General features: G+C 37.3%; 1 long non-coding RNA gene across 1 annotated transcript; it reads right to left on the bottom strand.

Annotated features, from left to right (window-relative positions):
* Positions 1 to 869: 869 nt before the first annotated feature.
* On the bottom strand, positions 870 to 4096 carry LOC116077951. Its single transcript, XR_004113384.1, has 3 exons — positions 4027 to 4096; positions 3436 to 3538; positions 870 to 976 (listed from the first exon to the last, which is right to left on the bottom strand). It is a non-coding gene; the product is annotated as an uncharacterized LOC116077951 (long non-coding RNA).
* Between the last annotated feature and the right edge of the window lie 5278 nt (positions 4097 to 9374).

Raw genomic sequence — 9374 nt, 5'->3', positions numbered from 1 at the left:
ATTGCATTTGGTATGATGGCCAATTTTACTATGTTAATTCTGCCAATCCATGAGCATGAGTTCTCTCTCCATTTTCTGAGATCTTCAATGTCTTTATTGAGAGACTTAAATTTATTGTAGTACAGATCTTTAAGTTTTTTGGTTAGTGTTACTCTAAGATACTTTCTATTATTTGTGGTTATTGTGAAGGGAGTTTATTTCCCTAATTTCATTCTCAGTCTGTTTATCATTTGTATAAAGGAAGGCTACTGATTTATTTGAGTTAACTTTAAATCTGGCCACTTTGCTGAAGTTGTTTATCAGCTGGAGAAGTTCTCTAGTAGAATATTTTGGGGCCACTGATGTATATATACTATCATATCATCTGTAAATAGTGATAACCTTCATTTCTTCTTTGCCAGTTTGTATACACTTGATCTCTTTTGGTTGTCTTATTGTTCTAGCTTGCACTTTGAGTACTACATTGCATAGAAATGGGGATAGTGGCCATCCTTGTCTTTTCTCTGATTTTAGTAAGATTGCTTCCAGTAACTCTCCATTTAATTTGACATTAGCTTTTGGCTTGCTGTAAATTGATTTTATTATGTCTAGGTATAGGCCTTAAATTCCTGATCTCTCCAATACTTTTAACATAAAGGGATGTTGTATTTTGTCAAATGCTTTTTCACTATCTAATGGGATGATCATATGATTTTTTCTTTGAGTGTGTTTATATAGTGGATTATGTTAATGGATTTCCATATATTGAAACAATGTTACATCCCTGGGATGATGCCTATTTGATCATTGTGAATGGCTTTGATGTGTTCTTGGATTCAGATTGCAAGAATTATTTTGAGTATTGTTGCATCAATATTCATAAGCAAGACTGGCCTTTTATGATTGGACTTTATTGTTATTTTATGGTTCTTGTTTTTGGTTGGGTCCTTGTGTGATCTGGGTAGCAGAGTGATTCTGCCTTCATAGTGGAAAACTTCTGTAAGGCAAAGAACATAGTCAATAAGACAAATCAGCAGCCTACAGATTGGGAAAAAGATTCACTAATCCCACATTTGATAGAGGGCTAATATCCAAAATATACAAAGAACAGAATAAGCTAACCAATAAAAATCCAAACATCACAATAAAAAAATGTGCTCTAGAACTAAATAGAGAATTTACAACAGAGGAATCTCAAATGCCTGAGAAGCACCTAAAAAAATATTCAAAGTCCTTAGTGATCAGAGAAATGCAAATCAAAACAACCCTGAGATTCCATCTTCTACCAATCAGAATGGCTAAGATCAAATCCTCAGGTAACAGCAGATGTGGGCAAGGATGTAGAGAAAGAGGAACACTCCTCTACTGTTGGTGAGATTGCAAACTGGTACAACCACTCTGAAAATCAATCTGGAGGTTCCTCAGAAAACTGGAAATAGATCTACCTGAAGACCCAGCAATACCATCTTGGAAGATGTCACCAGGCCACAGGGGCATGTGTTCCACTATGTTCAAAGCAGCCTTATTTGTGATAGCCAGAAACTGAAAACAAACCAGATGTCCCATGACAGAAGAATGGATACAGAAAATTGTTTCGCCAGGCAGTGGTGATGCACTCCTTTAATCTCAGCACTTAGGAGGCAGAGGCAGGCAGATTTCTAAGTTGAAGGCTAGGCTGGTCAACAGAGTGAGTTCCAGGACAGCCAGGGCTACACAGAGAAACCCTGTCTTGAAAAGAAAAACAATGTGGTTCATTTACACAATGGAGTACTACTCAGCTGCTAAGAATAAGGTCATCCTGAATTTTGCAGGCAAATGGAAGGAACTAGAAAATTTCATACTGAGTGCTGTAACACAGATCCAAAAGGACAAGCATGATATGTACTCACTAATAAGTGGATATAAGGCAAAGGAAAAAAAAGTTCAGAATACCCAAGATACAGTCTACAGAACTCAAAAAGGTTAACAAGCCAAAGGGCTCATGTGAGGATGCCTCAATTCCACTTGGGAGGAAGAAGAAAGCAATCACAAGGCAGAAGACCTAGGAGTGAAAATGTACAGGGTAGGAGGAGGGGAACATGACCTGGTATTGGGTAGAGGGAAAAGACTGAAGGCAAGCAGAAAGAATGGAAACAGGCAACCTTCAGAGGTAGGAAGTTGGAGGGACCCTCTAGAATATACCAGAGACCTTGGAGGTGAGAGTCTCAGGACTCAAAGGGAGGGACCTTAGATGAAATGACCTACAGTGGGGAGAGGGAAGTTGTAGATCCTCCCTCTAGCAGAGAAACAGGGCATCAAGTGAGGGATGGGGTTGCCATCCCACAGTCAAAACTCTGACCCATAGTTGTTCCTGTTTGAAAGAACTTCAGGGATGGAAATGGAGAGGAGCCTGAGGAAGAAGAGATCCAATGATAGACCCAAAGTGGGACCCAGTTCAAGGGGAGGTCCCAAGGCCTGACACTAATTATTGAGGTATTGAGGCTATGGAGGGTTTACAAAAGGGGACTTATCATGACTACCCCCTGAAAGACCCAAGAAACAGCTAAAAGAGTCAGATGCAGATATTTGCACCCAACCAATGGGCTGGAGATGCTGAGACCTGCAGTTGAATTATGGAAAGGCTAGAAGAAGCTGTAGGGGGACCAGCAGTCTCAATTAACCTGGATGCCTTAGATTTCTCAGACACTGGACCACCAGCCAGGCAGTATACACTAGCTGATATGAGGCTCCCAACACATGTAGAGCAGAAGACTCCCGGGTCTGTGCTCATTCAGAGATGATGAAACCTAATCCTTAAGAGACTGGAGGCCCCAGGGGTTTAGTGGTCTAGTGGAGAGGAAGGTGGGTTGGTTGGGACATCCTTGTGGAGATAGGGGGACATGGGATGTGGTATAGCATGTGGAACAGTCAGAGAGTGACCTGGAGAAGAATTAAATGAGAAGTGTGGAAAAAAAGATTAAATAATCTTTTTTGTAAAAAAAGAACTGTAAGATTGCATTCCTAAAACTAAAATAATCTTAAATTATAGTTGGGAAATCAAAGAAATAGATTCTAAAACAAAATTGAATAGCACTAAAAATAGCACTAAAGAATAGCAGAAACATCAAGACTAAAGTCTTCATAAAGATGAACTTCAAGACTTGTTGACTGGGTAAATAAGAAAGTATCTGAGCCTGGTGAGATGTAGACAAGTTCTGAGAAATAGGAAATCAACACTGTTAATATAGGACAGGCACACCACAGATTAACAAAGGCTCTAGACACACATCATAATGGTAGAAGCATCACAGAAGTGAACATATGCAGGGTAGGTATCTATGAAATCTCTACATTATCTGGATGAAGTCATCTCATCTATAAGTTTAAAGAATCAATATGTAAAAATAAATTATTGCTTGAAATAGTATCCCAGACTCTTAAACAAACCCAAAATCATTGCAGAAGAAGCCAAATGACCTAGCACAGCAGGGATGCCAAAGATCTTGCCTGAATTTACAACATGGTATTGGTGGGGATAGCATTTGAAGATCTGGCCTTCACTGCTGTTCATTTTTACTACCTGAAGGAACAAAATGAGGAATTTCTTTTACATAAATATTAATACCTATGAAATAATCCTCCTACACCAATATCATTTCAGCCCAGATGTCTAACATCTGCAGTATATTATTAACATTTTTTAATCAAGTGAAACAGGGGAGAAAATGTTTAATTGTATTCTTTTACAGAATTGAACACAAATATGAATGGATTTAAAATTTTAAATGATATTATTTTTCATACTTCAAAGTAATTTGCTTACAGCTATTTTCCACATGCACACAGAGCTAAAATAATGAATATTTATTTTTAGATAAATCAAAGTGTTAATTACTTTTCCTTAGTCTTCTCATATGCTACTTCTATTTTCTTGGTTCAAAAAGAATACAAGCTCATATTGACCTCAGAGACAAAAGACTTTACAGCATTTTTTTCACTTCTATTTTAATTCAAATAATTACCTCTCTAATAACTAGAATGGGTTTCATTTGATTTCATAATACATACCTATCATTTTGGTGTTTGTTCATGGTCCTCATGAGGAACATAAACTGTCTTCATATGACATGTACCTAGAGCATGAGAGAGAGCACTCTTCAGGAGACTTTGAAATATTTACCAAGTTACTCATAATGTTCTATCTAGTTGCTCAAAAGATTGGATATTAAATTTTAGTTAGGAAATTATTACAATGCCACCATGTTTAAAAATAGATTTCAACATTATTGTATTGATACTTTTTATTGGCTATTTTATTTATTTGCATTTCAAATGTTATCCCCTTTCCCTGTTTCCCCTTCAAAAACTTCCTACCCCATCTCCCCTCCCCCTGCTTCTATGAGGGTTCTCTTCTACCCACCCACTCCTGCCACCCGGGCCTGGCATTTCTATACACTGGGGCATCAAGCCTTCACAGGACCAAGGGCCTCTCCTCCTGTTGATGCTCAACAAGGCCATCCTCTGCTACATGTACTGCTGGAGCCATGGGTCCCTCCATGTGTACTCTTTGGTTGGTGGTTTAGGCCCATGGAGACATGGGGGAATCTGGTTGGTTGATATTGTTGTTCTTCCTATGGGGTTACAAACCTCTTCAGCTCTTTCAGTCCTTTCTCCAACTCCTTTATTGGAGACCCTATACTCAGTCCAAAGGTTGGCTACAAACACCTGCCTCTGTATTTACATACCCTATTTTTGACATTGGCACATAGGTATAATAAGGACCTATTTATAACAAGACTATCTTTGAGACACTCAATGTGCATGATTATATTTACTTTGAATGGCACAATAAAATCAGAAAATTAATTTCTTTTACATTTCACTCTATAAAATTCAAATACTAATTTTGATCCTTAACATAAATTATTTATCCTGGGGACGTTGAGAGCTCTCAAAGGTGAATCATGCAATCATTTAATAAAAAATATTGTTTTGGTGTTAATTTGGCTAAAACAGATATAGCTAAAGAAGAGAAAGAGTAATTTTCACTCCTGGTATGAGAGAAATTTCAGGATTTTATAGTAGGAAAGCAAGTGGCTTACTCATGAGTTGACTCCTGAGTGAGACAGATAAGTATAGTGAGAGTAGTCCAGAACCAGGACCAAGTGTGAACTTCAACATCTCAACTCCCAATAATATAATTCTACTAATTATGCATCATCTCTTAAAACTCCAAGCAAATGACCAAGCCTTTAAAATAGGGACAGTTCAGATTCATGCAATAACAATTGTCGCATGAGGGTAAAAAGTAAAGAATTTTTAGTTGTTCAAATCAGATACATGCCCTAATGAAGATTAGTGGCATAATTTTAAAGACAATGAAAGCTAAATGTGTAAGAGAAAGCATATCAGAGACCGGATGCACAAAGAATTAAGAAATGTAGATTTTTATTTGACTTTAATGAAGTGACATTAAAACCTTATGCTCTCTGTTTTTTGTGCTATATGGTAAAAATGATTGTCCAATTTGCCTTCAAATGTAGTATTCTGTTTTTCTGCAGAGGTTAGATAATATAAGTGATTCATGTTAATCTCAACCCCTAGCAAAATGAAAGCAATAATATTAATTGCAGAAACTGGATTGAATGATGATTCAGTAATCTCAGTCTCTTAGCTTCAGCCTCTAATTACAAATATAGAAATATTATGACCACTGCAAGAGTTGTGTGGTCTGGGAGAGATTTGTTAATTTGATGAACCCCTTGGCCACAAGTGTTGGAATCTGAATTCAAATCTATAGAAAAAATGTAAAACTAGATATAGTTAATGCACATCTGTATTCTTCATGTATTCCTAACCTACACGAGACTTAGAGAAGGAAAAATCCCAAGAAGCTCATAGGCCAGCTATCTTGGGGTACACAGGAGCAAAGAACAATGACAAACTGTTGGAAACTGAGGACTTATACCTGAGGTTATCCTCTGACCTCCCATATGTGTGTATATGTGACCACACACACACATACACACACACTCACCTAAAATGGGCATGATGCAAAACTATGTTTACAGATAGAAGCTACAAATGAGAATCAAAAAATCCCAGGAGCATTGTTTGAAAAACACATGTAGCAGTCTGAAAGACATGATAAATTTTCTTGTTATAGAATGTACTGCCTTTTCAATTAAGCTGTGATAAAATGAATTTTCTCTTTATTTGTCACTTCATGTTGACCACAATATTATCTGTTGTCAGGAATGAAAATGAAACTCAGCCAGAAGAATAATTCAAATCTGGGATGACAGTAACAGAAGAAGTGTTGGGGATTGTGAGAGGGGAAAGTTATAGCATTTTTTTTTTTTTACAGTTGGCATGAAGTATCTAGAGCACAGAGTTAAAAAGTTATGGATTATACAAGATACATAAGTAAGATTAGTTAAGCTTTCTGTTGCTTTAATAAAACACTATGATTAAAAACAACTTAAAGAGAACAGGATTTATTTCAATTTATAGCTTCCAGTTTTATATTCCCCCCTGAGAGTAGTCAGGGCTGGAACTCAAGGCATAAGGTAGAAGCGGGAATTCAAGCAGAGGTCATGGTGAACCACTGTTTACTGGTTTGCTCAGCCTTCTTTCTTATACAACTTAGGACTCCCTTCCCATTGATAAGATCACCCATGATGGTCAGGCCATCTCACAGCAATCTTTAATAAAGGAAATATCCCAATAGACATGAATATAAGCCGGTATTAGAGATATAATATTCTTAACTGAGTGTTTATTTTTCCAGTGGTGTCTAATTTGAGTCCATTGTCAAAAAGTTAGTCAACTAAAAGATAATCACAGCTACCTATTTATGAAATAAATTATAATATCAAATAAGCACAACATCTCATGATGTTTATTGCCAGAGAAGATGAGAGGAAAAAGTTGCACAATCCTTGGATCTACTTCCTGAGAGGCAGTCATAATTGTTGAAATGAAGTTTTAGAGATTTCCCAAGCCTGTCGTCAAAATGAAAAAAAAAAAAACAAAAACGAAAACAAACAAAAAAACCAAAACAAAACTGTTTATTTGTGAAAAACTTTTAATTTTCAGTAAGAACCTCCTGGTCTAACCTTTTCTACCCTCCTGTCCATCTGTTACTATGGCAGATGCTGTAGTCTGGGAGTGTGGTGTTTGGCAGGAAGGACTGATCAAATATCAGAGACCCCAAGGAAAGGACTGATGCATCTCATGGTACAGGTCAGCCAGCCAGCTTCAGAGGGTGGTTTCTGGGAAGTGTGACTAGGATAATACACGAACAATTCACTTTCCCAGGAGGGGCAACTCAATTATACTGCAGCCATGAACACCTTCATCTTTAATAAATCACAGAACAGAGACAGTCATATTAGTAGAAGCAAAGCTAGAAAGGCAGGTTAAGCCGCTGATTCTTGAGCTATGCTCAACAGGTAGAAAAGCCACTGGGAGACAAATCAGCCTGTGTCTCCATGCTGGGCTCCAGAATGCGTCTCACAGAATTGGAACCCAAGAACAGGTAGTAAAGAATAAACACATACAAAGACATCTGACACTTTCCCCCAAATGCACGTTATTATTTGAAACAAGTCATTAGGCATTCCAAACGTAGGGCTCATTTATAAATAACTGATTATTTAGGTCTAAACCAGTTCAGAGCAAAAGGCGAAGTCTAAGAGCGTGCCATATACTAAAAATAGGAAAGCAAAGAGTTGACTAAGGTGAAAAAAACCTTTTAAGTCAGAATAAATTTGTTGCATAAAAACTACCTCTGGGAGATAGTCCAGTTTGCTTAGATAAAAATCTGGTACAATTTATGAACCTGTGCTTCATCACAAGACAGAGCGATCATCAGGCGGCTACTGGGGCCTCAGAGTGGCACAGGACAGCAGCAAAGATAGACTATTTATCCTGAGGTTAGTGAAAGACAGCAGGCGTGGTCCTGATGACCCCCATGCTACCCTCTCATTCCTGTAAGCATGGTTCAGGTGAGGCATCTGTGACTTGACATTGCAGAAACAATCAATCTGCTAAAATAGTCCAAGCATGCCACTGAACAAGTAGAGAAGCAACCATAAAACAAACAGACCCTGGGGCACTGAAGGATCTTTATCCACAGTTGCTGTTAATGGTAACATGTCTAAGAAGGAAAAGAATGATACAGAAAAATTAACTTATAAAAGAACACAGGCAATGGATATTTTCTGAGGGTCCAGAATTCAAAAGTAGGCAATGAAGCATATATATATATATATATATATATATATATATATATATATATATACACACATATATAGTATAGTATATATATATACTATATATATTAAAATATATATTATATATATACTATATATATAGTAATATATATATACATATATTGTTTTACCTATGTTTCTGAGTGGTCAGATGTAAATGTAACTTCCTATAACCACATACTTTGATATATTTAACTTGCTTGAGTGGTTTATGTAACTCAGGAAATATTTGCATAATTTATATTTATACTAAAGGATTTTAATAAGTGTCCTAGACAAGCAGCATGTTTTCCTCAGTGACAGGGTCCTGAGAGAAAAACCAGTTATCTGAAGATTAAAAGGAAATAAAATAGAGAAGATAATAATCTTTGGGATCAGAAGATCTTGAAGTTGCTATGTCTTATGCCAAGCAAACCTATTAAGAAGTACAGGATCATATATACTGTTTTCAAGGGAAAATGGTCAGAGTTGGCATCATATATAATACAATGGGACAAAATCATCAGGAGACTAATCGAACAATGCTGCACAAAGGGAACATGGGTTATTTCAAGAGCATTACACATGGACCACAGAACAGCCTTAGCACTGAGCACTTCTCCAGTCTCTTCTGGGGGGAAAAGTCAAGTCCATAGAAACTGACACCTTAACTCTTTCCAGGTCCTCCCCTCAACCCAAGCTCTAGACTGTCCATGCCAAGACTGCTACTGGGCAAGGACACAGACATTTAGTCCTTTTATCCTTATGTGGGTCTTGCAGGAAAGTCTTGAATTGACCTGCGTGCCTGTGGGTGGCAAGGGTGTGGGGGTGCTGAACTCTTCTCAACAAAACACATTTCAAGAACCTGTTTATTTTCAGATCCTGACAAGATCTTTATACCTTGTTCTTTTGCATTTTTTACAGAGACTTTACTGAATCACTTTACTAAAGGATAGGAATAATTATGAAGTGTGATTGGAAACACAAAGTAGGATCTAAGGATAGTATACTTGAGGAAAAACAACAAGGTCTTCCTGATATATTAGCATTTCATCTTTAGTGGTTTGGGCAGGGTCCCTCACAAACAGGAGGAGGCCTTTTCATCACAGCCAGATTTGGAAACAAAGAGAATTATTTTATAAATATCTGGGATGGCTGGTC

Source organism: Mastomys coucha, unplaced genomic scaffold (genome assembly GCF_008632895.1).
Source record: "Mastomys coucha isolate ucsf_1 unplaced genomic scaffold, UCSF_Mcou_1 pScaffold5, whole genome shotgun sequence".
In the NCBI taxonomy this organism is placed as follows: Eukaryota; Metazoa; Chordata; class Mammalia; order Rodentia; family Muridae; genus Mastomys; species Mastomys coucha.
Note: the sequence above shows the minus strand (reverse complement) of the source record. Positions and strands in the feature narration are given on the sequence as shown.